The 12,415-nt window shown below is 39.9% G+C and overlaps 1 protein-coding gene and 1 long non-coding RNA gene across 2 annotated transcripts in view; one reads left to right on the top strand and one right to left on the bottom strand.

Moving 5' to 3' along the window:
• The window catches only part of MTMR8 (myotubularin related protein 8), a gene marked incomplete at both ends in the record, with an annotated part of 165,888 nt that overhangs the window by 44,384 nt on the left and 109,089 nt on the right, over positions 1–12,415 (top strand). The window lies entirely within an intron of this gene.
• Positions 8,473–12,037, bottom strand: LOC309839292. The gene is made up of 4 exons (XR_014298494.1): positions 11,926–12,037; positions 10,662–10,721; positions 10,455–10,544; positions 8,473–9,055 (listed from the first exon to the last, which is right to left on the bottom strand). It is a non-coding gene; the product is annotated as an uncharacterized lncRNA (long non-coding RNA).

Here is a 12,415-nt window from a genome sequence, read left to right as displayed (position 1 = left end):
TATGCCTCACATCCTTGCCTTTGTACATGTTGTTATATTATGCCCCTTGCCTGGAATGTCCTTTCCTCCTGGTCCATCTGACAAATGCCTACTCATCTGACAAGACCCACTTTAGTTGTCTCCTCTTCTTTAGCTATTGTGTGCCTTTGTTGTACCTGGTATAAACTTTTATTGTTTTGGTTATCATTGGTTTGTAGTCATTCATTTAAATGTTTGTCTTTTTTGTGTACCTAGTGCACACAACAGTGCATCTTGTATAGTCACTCAGTAATTATTGGCTAGGTGAGTAGATGAATGAATGAGTGAATAAATTTCCTTCTCCTTCCTCACCTGAGAAAATCCTACATTTTCTTCAAGGCTCAAGCTTCCCTGGCTCCTGCAAAAGGATATAGTTACTACACATTACCCTATAACAGCAGTTTTTGCACTGCATTGTATTTATTTATTTACCTTTGGTCACCCTGACTAGTTTGCTCTTTGAAGTCAGAAACTGAGTCTCATCTTTGTATCTCTAATACTTAGCACATACCTGGCACAGAGGTATACATAATGAAGTGTTAGAATGAATAAGTGAATGCTCAATATCTACCATTGCCAAAATTGCACAGGTTGAGTAAATGCCCATATTTTTACATAGTTCTGATTGTACAGAAACTGACCTAAGACAGGAAAACCTCTCCATCTTAAGTTGGAAGGATTTATATTAGTAAGGCTAAATGGATAAAGCTTCCAGAGGAAATTATTGTCAGGTCTGGGACTGGAATGCAGAACAGTCCTGTCTGTTTTTGAGCATGAATTCTTCCTCTTGCCCACTTCTCTCTCTGAGAATTGATCCATGTCTTTTTCAGAAGTTTTATGAATGTAGACCTCCTTCAGTTTTTCTTTTTACCCTGTATCATGTGTTGACTTTGATTTTCTTTTCCTTATTAGGTAAACTCACCTTCTGTTACACTCCTTTCTTTTCTTTTTTTTTAAATATTTTATTTATTTGGCCATGTCGGGTCTTAGTTTTGGCACGCAGGATCTTTGGTGCTGCATGCAGGATCTTTCATTGCTGCATGTGGTCTCTTGTTGAGGCACACGGGCTTCTGTAGTTGCAGCGTGTGGGCTACTCTCTAGTTGTGGTGCACGGGCTCCAGAGTGGGCGGGATCAGTAGCTGTGGTACACAGGCTTAGGTGCCGCATGCCATGTGGTATCTTCGTTCCCCGACGATGGATCAAACCCACGTCCCCTGCATTAGAAGGCAGATTCTTATTATTATTCTTCTTATATCTTTATTGGAGTATAATTGCTTTACAATGGTGTGTTAGTTTCTGCTTTATAACAAAGTGAATCAGTTACACACATATATATGTTCCCATATCTCTTAACTCTAGCGTCTCTCTCCCTCCCTCCCACCCTCCCTATCCCACCCCTCCAAGCTGTCACAAAGCACCGAGCTGATCTCCCTCTGCTATGAGGCTGCTTCCCACTAGCTATCTACCCTACGTTTGGTAGTGTATATGTGTCCATGCCTCTCTCTCGCTTTGTCACAGCTTACACTTCCCCCTCCCCATATCCTCAAGTTTATTCTCTAGTAGGTCTGTGTCTTTATTCCTGTCTTACCCCTAGGTTCTTCATGATATTTTTTTCTTAAATTCTATATATATGAGTTAGCATACGGTATTTGTCTTTCTCTCTCTGACTTACTTCACTCTGTATGACAGACTCTAGGTCTATCCACCTCAATACAAATAGCTCAATTTTGCTTCTTTTTTTTTTTTTTATTTTTTTATTTTTTTTTATTTTTTTAATTTATTTTTATTTTTTAAACATCTTTATTGGAGTATAATTGCTTTACAATGGTATGTTAGTTTCAGCTTCACAACAAAATGAATCAGTTATATATACACATATGTTCCCATATCTCTTCCCGCTTGCGTCTCCCTCCCTCCCACCCTCCCTATCCCACCCCTCCAAGCAGTCACAAAGCACCGAGCTGATCTCCCTGTGCTATGCGGCTGCTTCCCACTAGCTATCTACCTTACGTTTGGTAGTGTATATATGTCCATGCCTCTTTATCGCTTTGTCACCGTTTACCCTTCCCCCTCCCCATAGCCTCAAGTCCATTCTCTAGTAAGTCTGTGTCTTTATTCCTGTTTCACCCCTAGGTTTTTCATGACATTTTTTTTCTTAAATTCCATATATATGTGTTAGCATACGGTATTTGTCTCTCTCTTTCTGACTTACTTCACTCTGTATGACAGACTCTAGGTCTATCCACCTCATTACAAATAGCTCAATTTCGTCTCTTTTTATGGCTGAGTAATATTCCATTGTATATATGTGCCACATCTTCTTTATCCATTCATCCGATGATGGACACTTAGGTTGTTTCCATGTCTGGGCTATTGTAAATAGAGCTGCAATGAACATTTTGGTACATGACTCTTTTTGAATTTTGGTTTTCTCAGGGTATATGCCCAGTAGTGGGATTGCTGGGTCATATGGTAGTTCTATTTGTAGTTTTTTAAGGAACCTCCATACTGTTCTCCATAGTGGCTGAACCAATTCACATTCCCACCAGCAGTGGAAGAGTGTTCCCTTTTCTCCACACCCTCTCCAGCATTTATTGTTTCTAGATTTTTTGATGATGGCCATTCTGACTGGTGTGAGATGATATCTCATTGTAGTTTTGATTTGCATTTCTCTAATGATTAACGATGTTGAGCATTCTTTCATGTGTTTGTTGGCAGTCTGTATATCTTCTTTGGAGAAATGTCTATTTAGGTCTTCTGCCCATTTTTGCATTGGGTTGTTTGTTTTTTTGTTATTGAGCTGCATGAGCTGCTTGTAAATTTTGGAGATTAATCCTTTGTCAGTTGCTTCATTGGCAAATATTTTCTCCCATTCTAAGCGCTGTCTTCTGGTCTTGTTTATGGTCCCCTTTGCTGTGCAAAAGCTTTGAAGTTTCATTAGGTCCCATTTGTTTATTTTTGTTTTTATTTCCATTACTCTAGGAGGTGGGTCAGAAAGGATCTTGCTATGATTTATGTCATAGAGTGTTCTGCCTATGTTTTCCTCTAAGAGTTTGACAGTTTCTAGTCTTACATTTAGGTCTTTAATCCATTTTGAGCTTATTTTTGTGTATGATGTGAGGGAGTGATCTAATCTCATACTTTTACATGTATCTGTCCATTTTTCCCAGCACCACTTATTGAAGAGGCTTTCCTTTCTCCACTGTACATTCCTGCCTCCTTTATCAAAGATAAGGTGTCCATATGTGCGTGGGTTTATCTCTGGGCTTTCTATCCCATTCCATTGATCTATCTTCTGTTTTTGTGCCAGTACCATACTATCTTGATTACTATAGCTTTGTAGTATAGACTGAAGTCACGGAGCCTGATTCCTCCAGCTCCGTTTTTAGTTCTCAAGATTGCTTGGGCTATTCGGGGTCTTTTGTGTTTCCATACAAATTGTGAAATTTTTTGTTCTAGTGCTGTGAAAAATGCCAGTGGTAGTTTGATAGCGATTGCATTGAATCTATAGATTGCTTTGGGTAGTAGAGTCATTTTCACAATGTTGATTCATCCAATCCAAAAACATGGTATATCTCTCCATCTACTTGGATCATCTTTAATTTCTTTCATCAGTGTCTTATAATTTTCTGCATACCGGTGTTTTGTCTCCTTAGGTAGTTTTATTCCTAGATATATTATTATTATTGTTGCAATGGTAAATGGGAGTGTTTTCTTGATTTCACTTTCAGATTTTTCATCCTTACTGTATAGGAATGCCAGAGATTTCTGTGCATTAATTTTGTATCCTGCTACTTTACCAAAATCATTGATTAGCTCTAGTAGTTTTCTGGTAGCATCTTTAGGATTCTCTATATATAGTATCATGTCATCTGAAAACAGTGACAGCTTTACTTCTTCATTTCCGACTTGGATTACTTTTATTTCCTTTTCGTCTCTGATTGCTGTGGCTAAAACTTCCAAAACTATGTTGAATTACAGTGGTGAGAGTGGGCAACCTTGTCTTATTCCTGTTCTTAATGGAAATGCTTTCAGTTTTTCACCATTGAGGATGATGTTGGCTGTGGGCTTGTCATATATGGCCTTTATTATGTTAAGGAAAGTTCACTCTATACCTACTTTCTGCATGGTTTTTATCATAAATTTGGTGTTGAATTTTGTCAAAAGCTTTCTCTGCATCTATTGAGATGATCATATGGTTTTTCTCCTTCAGTTTGTTAATATGGTTTATCATATTGATACATTTGCGTATATTGAATAATCCTTGCATTCCTGGAATAAACCCCACTTGATCATGTTGTATGATCCTTTTAATGTGCTGTTGGATTCTGTTTGCTTGTATTTTGTTGAGGATTTTTGCATCTATGTTCATCAGTAATATTGGCCTGTAGTTTTCTTTCTTTGTGACATCCTTGTCTGGTTTTGGTATCAAGGTGATGGTGGCCTCATAGAAGGAATTTGGGAGTGTTCCTCCCTCTGCTATATTTTGGAAGAGTTTGAGAAGGATAGGTGTTAGCTCTTCTCTAAATGTTTGATAGAATTTGCCTGTGAAGCCATCTGGTCCTGGGCTTTTGTTTGTTGGAAGATTTTTAATCACAATTTCAATTTCAGTGCTTGTGAGTGGCCTACTCATATTTTCTATTTCTTCCTGATTCAGTCTTGGCAGATTGTGCATTTCTAAGAATTTGTCCATTTCTTCCAGATTGTCCATTTTATTGGCATAGAGTTGCTTGTAGTAATCTCTCATGATCTTTTGTATTTCTGCAGTGTCAGTTGTTACTTCTCCTTTTTCATTTCTAATTCTATTGATTTGAGTCTTCTCCCTTTTTTTCTTGATGAGTCTGGCTAGTGGTTTATCTATTTTGTTTATCTTCTTAAAGAACCAGCTTTTAGTTTTATTGACCTTTGCTATTGTTTCCTTCATTTCTTTTTCATTTATTTCTGATCTGACTTTTATGATTTCTTTCCTTCTGCTAGCTTTGGGTTTTTTTGTTCTTCTTTCTCTAATTGCTTGAGGTGCAAGTTTAGGTTGTTTTTTCGAGATGTTTCCTGCTTCTTAAGGTGGGCTTGTATTGCTATAAACTTCCCCCTTAGAACTGCTTTTGCTGCATCCCATAGGTTTTGGGTCATTGTGTCTCCATTGTCCTTTGTTTCTAGGTATTTTTTTATTTCGTCTTTGATTTCTTCAGTGATCACTTCATTATTAAGTAGTGTATTGTTTAGCCTACAAGTGTTTATGTTTTTTACAGGTCTTTTCCTGTAATTGATATCTAGTCTCATGGCGTTGTGGTCTGAAAAGATACTTGATACAATTTCAATTTTCTTCAATTTACCGAGGCTTGATTTGTGACCCAAATATGATCTATCCTGGAGAATATTCCATGAGCACTTGAGAAAAATGTGTATTCTGTTGTTTTTGGATGGAATGTCCTATAAATATCAATTAAGTCCATCTTGTTTAATGTATCATTTAAAGCTTGTGTTTCCTTTTTTATTTTCATTTTGGTTGCTCTGTCCATGGGTGAAAGTGGGGTGTTAAAGTCCTCCACTCTGAGTGTGTTACTGTCGATTTCCCCTTTTATGGCTGTTAGTATTTGCCATATGTATTAAGGTGCTCCTATGTTGGGTGCATAAATATTTACAATTGTTATATCTTCTTCTTGGATCGATCCCTTGATCATTATGTAGTGTCCTTCTTTGTCTCTTCTAATAGTCCTTATTTTAAAGTCTATTTTGTCTGATATGAGAATTGCTACTCCAGCTTTCTTTTGGTTTCCGTTTGCATGGGATATCTTTTTCCATCCCCTTACTTTCAGTCTGTATGTGTCTCTAGGTCTGAAGTGGGTCTCTTGTAGACAGCATATATAAGGGTCTTGTTTTTGTATCCATTCAGCCAATCTGTGTCTTTTGTTGGGAACATTTAGTCCATTTACATTTAAGATAATTATCGATATGTATGTTCCTATTCCCATTTTCTAAATTGTTTTGTGTTCGTTATTATAGGTCTTTTCCTTCTCTTGTGTTTCTTGTCTAGAGAAGTTCCTTTAGCATTTGTTGTAAAGCTGGTTTGGTGGTGCTGAACTCTTTCAGCTTTTGCTTTTCTGTAAAGGTTTTAATTTCTCCATCAAATCTGAATAAGATCCTTGCTGGGTAGAGTAGTCTTGGTTGCAGGTTTTTCTCCTTCATCACTTTCAGTATGTCCTGCCACTCCCTTCTGGCTTGTAGGGTTTCTGCTGAGAGATCAGCTGTTAACCTTATGGGGATTCCCTTGTGTGTTAATTGTTGCTTTTCCCTTGCTGCTTTTAATATGCTTTCTTTGTATTTAATTTTTGACAGTTTGATTAATATGTGTCTTGGCGTATTTCTCCTTGGATTTATCCTGTATGGGACTCTCTGTGCTTCCTGGACTTGATTATTTCCTTTCCCATATTAGGGAAGTTTTCAACTATAATCTCTTCAAATATTTTCGCAGTCCCTTTCTTTTTCTCTTCTTCTTCTGGAACCCCTATAATTCGAATGTTGGTGCGTTTAATGTTGTCCCTGAGGTCTCTGAGACTGTCCTCAGTTCTTTTCATTCTTTTTTCTTTATTCTGCTCTGCAGTAGTTATTTCCACTATTTTATCTTCCAGGTCACTTCTCCATTCTTCTGCCTCAGTTATTCTGCTATTGATCCCATCTAGAGTACTTTTAATTTCATTTATTGTGTTGTTCATCGTTGCTTGTTTCATCTTTATTTCTTCTAGGTCCTTGTTAACTGTTTCTTGCATTTTGTCCATTCTATTTCCAAGATTTCGGATCATCCTTACTATCATTATTCTGAATTCTTTTGCAGGTAGACTGCCTATTTCCTCTTCATTTGTTAGGTCTGGTGCATTTTTATCTGCTCCTTTATCTGCTGTGTGTTTTTGTGTCTTCTCATTTTGCTTATCTTACTGTGTTTGGGGTCTCCTTTTTGCAGCCTGCAGGTTCGTAGTTCCCGCTGTTTTTGATGTCTGTCTCCAGTGGCTACGGTTGGTTCAGTGGGTTGTGTAGGCTTCCTGGTGGAGGGGACTAGTGCCTGTGTTGTGGTGGATGAGGCTGGATCTTGTCTCTCTAGTGGGCAGGTTCACGTCTGGCTGTGTGTTTTGGGGTGTTTGTGGCCTTAATATGATTTTCGGCAGCCTCTCTGCTAATGGGTGGGGTTGTGTTCCTGTTTTGCTAGTTGTTTGGCATAGGTTGTCCAGCACTGTAGCTTGCTGGTCGTTGAGTGAAGCTGGGTGCTGGTGTTATGATGGAGGTCTCTGGGAGATTTTCGCCATTTGATATTATGTGTAGCTGGGAGGTCTCTTGTTGGCCAGTGTCCTGAAGTTGGCTCTCCTACCTCAGAGGCAGAGCCCTGACTCCTGGCTGCAGCACCAAGAACCTTTTATCCTCACGGCTCCTCAATTTGGGATGACTCGTTGTCTATTCATGTATTCCACATATGCAGGGTACATCAAGTTGATTGTGGAGCTTTAATCCGCTGTTTCTGAGGCTGCTGGGAGAGATTTCCCTTTCTCTTCTTTGTTCTCACAGCTCACAGGGGCTCAGCTTTGGATTTGGCCCTGCCTCTGCGTGTAGGTCGCTGGAGGGCGTCTGTTTTTTGCTCAGACAGGACGGGGTTAAAGGAGCCGCTGATTCGGGGACTCTGGCGCACTCAGGCGGTGGGGGCAGGGGAGGAGAGAGGGGCACTGCGTGCGGGGCGGGCCTGCGGTAGCAGAGGCCAGCGTGACGTTGCACCAGCCTGAGGCCCGCCGTGTGTTCTCCCGGGGAATTTGTCTCTGGATCCTGGGAACCTTGCAGTGGCGGGCTGCACAGGCTCCGTGGAAGAGGGGTGTGGATAGTGACCTGTGCTCGCACATAGGCCCCTTCTTGGCGGCAGCAGCAGCCTTAGCGTCTCCCGCCCGTCCCTGGGGTCCGTGCTTTTAGCCGCGGCTCGCTCTGCAGGGTTTTTATCACAAATGGGTGTTGAATTTTGTTGAAAGCTTTCTCTGCATCTATTAAGATGATCATAAGTTTTTCTTCCTTCAATTTTTTAATATGGTGTATCACGTTGAGTGATTTGCTTCTATTGAAGAATCCTTGCATTCCTGAAATAAACCCCACTTGATCATGGTGTATGATCCAGTTGATGGGCTGTTGGATTCTGTTTGATAGTATTTTGTTGAGGATTTTTTTAACATCTTTATTGGGGTATAATTGCTTTACAATGGTGTGTTAGTTTCTGCTTTATAACAAAGTGAATCAGTTATACATATACATATGTTCCCATATCAATTCCCTCTTGCGTGTATTGTAGTTTTTCTTATGACAGGGTTTCCGAAAGCAAGCTCATCACACGAGATGAATTATGCCGAAACACAGCAGTAGAGGGCTGCCTCTCGCTCAGGCAAAACAGCGCTGTCTGTCCTGCTGTGGTAGCTTTTATTTAAGCATTATCTATGTTTACATTTTAAGACTTGTTTTCTTAACATTCCAGAAATGCCAAAGCAGCAACATATGCTTTTATTGATTATACAAGCAACAATGGGCTTTCTTGAAAACATGCCGTGCTTCGTCCTTGAGCCCAAAAGCAGCACAAGGACATTGCCTTGTGTTTCCATTATTCTGATTATACTGAAGTAGCACAAGGACATTTCCTTGTGTTCCCACCATTCTGATTATACTGAGGACATCTCATGGATCAGTGCCCAAAACACTCAATGCTTATTCGCAAGCCCCCGGTTTGCCGGGGGGGGGGGAGGCTCAAAGCATCCAGGACTGTTTGCAGTTCTGGCTTATTTGAATGCCCCCAGTTTGCCGAGGGGGCTCAAAGCAATCAGGACTGTTTCCAGTTCTGGCTTATTCGCCAGCCCCCAGTTTGCTGGGTGGGTGGGGCTCATGGGTCACGTCTCCTTTCCATGTCCTCAGTTATTCCACTACATTTCTCCCTTTTTGTTTTCCAGCTTGTGCAGCATCAAGGAGAACACGGCAGCTTGTTGCGGGGTTGCATGGCGGGTAGCTTTCACTCGTCGTCGGACTACAATTAAACATATGATTATTATTATAATGAGCATTAGCAATCCTGCAGTAGAACCAAATAAAGCATGTAATTTAGACATGGGATTTAAATTATTAAATCCTTGAATAATTCCAGACCATATTTCTTGTGAATTAAGTCGTAATTTCTTCTGAAAAGTTTGTTGAATTTTCCCTTGTAAATTCACAATTTCTTCTGTCAAATTTTTGTGATGTAATAAATGCTTTTTTATTTTTGCCCAGGGGAATGCAGACTGATTATATAGAACCGAAGTGACACAAAAGGCACTTTGATTCCAGTCACAACGTAGCTTCATTTGTCTTTGTAAATTTACAAGTTGGTCCCCCAACATAACCACAGCTTGTTGTAAGTCTGCTATTTCCGAATGTATTTCCGAATCAATTTGTTGTTGAGAGGACCAAAGCATTTCAGAATTTTTATGCCAATCAGTTATATAATCAACGGTCTGAATAGATTGTTCTAAAGCAACTCCAGCTACTGCAGCAGTAGCTGTTATGGCTATACTACCCATGACAGCTGTAATCAACATTCCTACAAATCTTTTACTTGTTTTTAATGCATCAGTTAAATATTGCAAAACAGCCATAGGAAGAGATTCTTGCCATTCCCTTCCAAGATTGACAGGAAGCCAAAAACCTGTCCGAACTTGTAAGATATACAAACTTTTAGTAGATATGTTAAAAGATATACTAGAGTTAATACAGGTATACAGAGAGCAATTTTTACATATTATAATACCTAGAGTCTTATTCCATTCAGCTGGTCCCTTTAACAATATATAAGGTAATTTTACACAACTACGAGTATACCGAGTAACATTTTTATGAAAAGTCAAACTATGATTTCCAGATTTGTTAACCATATGTCCTACCCAAGCATTAATCTTTTCCAAAGCTGCCGTAAGCTTCCACAAGTCCTTTTTGATGGGATATCCATTTAAATGAGGACCAGGAGGAGAAAACCCTCCTGCATGCCATACTATGGTATCATTAATAGTATTGCTATAAATAGTGTTATCCTCTCTATGCCAGTGTAAATTCTTCAGACCCCTTTTTCCTCAGGTGGAGCCAAAAGGGCTCCAATCAGTGACACTTCCCCAAGAAGTATTAACAAGAACCCGAGCCATTTCCCCTCGGCATCGAGTCCAATGGACCCAATCCGATAATTGATCCAGAAGAGGCACCTGGCATGGAGGCAAGTAAGGTGCGGAAACATTCTCATTAAGAGTGGAATTAGAACTTTTAAAACTATAAGCACTCAAAAGATATAACCCATGATATCTGCTTTCATATTTGACAACACTTAACCATGCCTGATAATTCATTTTAAGGCAATGATCTCCCTTTCCCGTACAAATAGGAGGTCCACTAACACCCACCGTGTAATTCTCTATTATCCTTCCTTCTTCTTCCGGCTTCAAAGGGCCTCTATCATCAAAAGGACCAGGCAACCATCCAGACTCATTTACCTATACAAGAATTGGGGCATCCCACCAGGTAACCCCCATATTAAGAGGAGGGTTAGGAATATATGTCCAATAAGTATGGTTAGTACAATTTTTCTCATTGGCTGATATGCTTATTACCTGTGCAGACAACACTGCCAGCATGGCCTCAAAAAGACTGGTGCTATTGAGGGGTTTACCCTGTGAAATGATAAGATTTTTGGTAGTGTCTGTAAACTTTTTCACTTGCCACCAGGTCAATGGAGGCGCCTTCTTCTTTCCATCAAGTCTTAAACTGCATATATTGTCCAGGTTCAAGAACAGTCTTGGCAAGTGCCTCCCAATCCTGAGGAATTAATATGTTTTCGGAAGCATACCTAGACAAAAGACCTTGAACATAATTAGAATGCATCCCATATGCATTAATGACTTCTTTTAGCATTTTTAAAATTTTTATATCATGATGGTTATACACAACATTTACATATCCATTCGGAAATTGATCATTAGCAGGCATAGCTTGTCTAACAATAGGGAAAGCAAAAAATGATTCAGAATATTGCTTTTCTTCCTTATTCATCTCTTCTTCCAACAATAGTCTATTAGATTCAGGTTTTAGAGGAAAGCGAAACTGACGAGAGGCTCCAACAGGATAAGCTGCTAATTCTAAAGGAGGAGCCGAAGGAATAGTAGGACATGGCTCTTGATATAAAGGAGTGGTAACATTGTTTTTATTTTCTTCCAATTTAACCATCAAATTTTTTAACTTTGAAAGTATATCAGAAATCTCATTCTGTTGAGAAAGTGGCATCTCATTTTGTTTTCTAGCCTGCTCCCGATCTTTATCATCATCAGAAAAAGCCCCTCCATCACTGAAACCTGAAAAATCCTCTCATGTCTCAGACACAAGGGGAGGAGGAGGCGGAGGAAGGTCCTCTATAGGAGATTCACGAAACAGAGTACAAAAAGCAGCAGAATGATCGGGAGAAGAATTCGGACGCTGAGGGCGCACCCCATTTTCACTTTCAGTTTCAGATTGTAATGGTTCCAGGGCAAGGGAAATTAATTTACAAAGAGACCAAACACGGACAGATATAGGGTCTCCACGCTGATGAGCTCTTCTTAAGGCTCGCATAACCTGTTTCCAAACTTTTAAATTCAACTGGTTATGACCAGTAGGTTGAAACCAGTAACAATGTTTACGAACCAGCGCAAACAATTCATCAAAAGATTCTGGTTTCACTTTCACTCCTGAACTCCGTAATAACTGTTTCAGGAGTCTAATGTATTGAAATTCTACTGAATGGGAATTCCCCATTACAGTTACTCTACTGCTCCCGAAGGTTTCACTTACTCTTGAGCGTACCAAATTCCCCTTCGGTCCTGCGATCACGCGATTACTTACTTTCAGGTCCCTGTTCGGGCGCCAAATGTTGCAGTTTTTCTTATGACAGGGTTTCCAAAAGCAACCTCATCACACGAGATGAACTGTGCCGAAACACAGCAGTAGAGGGCTGCCTCTCGCTCAGGCAAAACAGCGCTGTCTGTCCTGCTGTGGTAGCTTTTATTTAAGCATTATCTATGTTTACATTTTAAGACTTGTTTTCTTAACATTCCAGAAATGCCAAAGCAGCAACATATGCTTTTATTGATTATACAAGCAACAATGGGCTTTCTTGAAAACATGCCGTGCTTCGTCCTTGAGCGCAAAAGCAGCACAAGGATATTGCCTTGTGTTTCCATTATTCTGATTATACTGAAGTAGCACAAGGACATTTCCTTGTGTTCCCACCATTCTGATTATACTGAGGACATCTCATGGATCAGTGCCCAAAGCACTCAATGCTTATTCGCAAGCCCCCGGTTTGCCGGGGAGGGGGGGGCGACTCAAAGCA

The sequence above is a fragment of the Grampus griseus genome (assembly GCF_964374135.1).
Source record: "Grampus griseus genome assembly, chromosome: X".
In the NCBI taxonomy this organism is placed as follows: Eukaryota; Metazoa; Chordata; class Mammalia; order Artiodactyla; family Delphinidae; genus Grampus; species Grampus griseus.
Note: the sequence above shows the minus strand (reverse complement) of the source record. Positions and strands in the feature narration are given on the sequence as shown.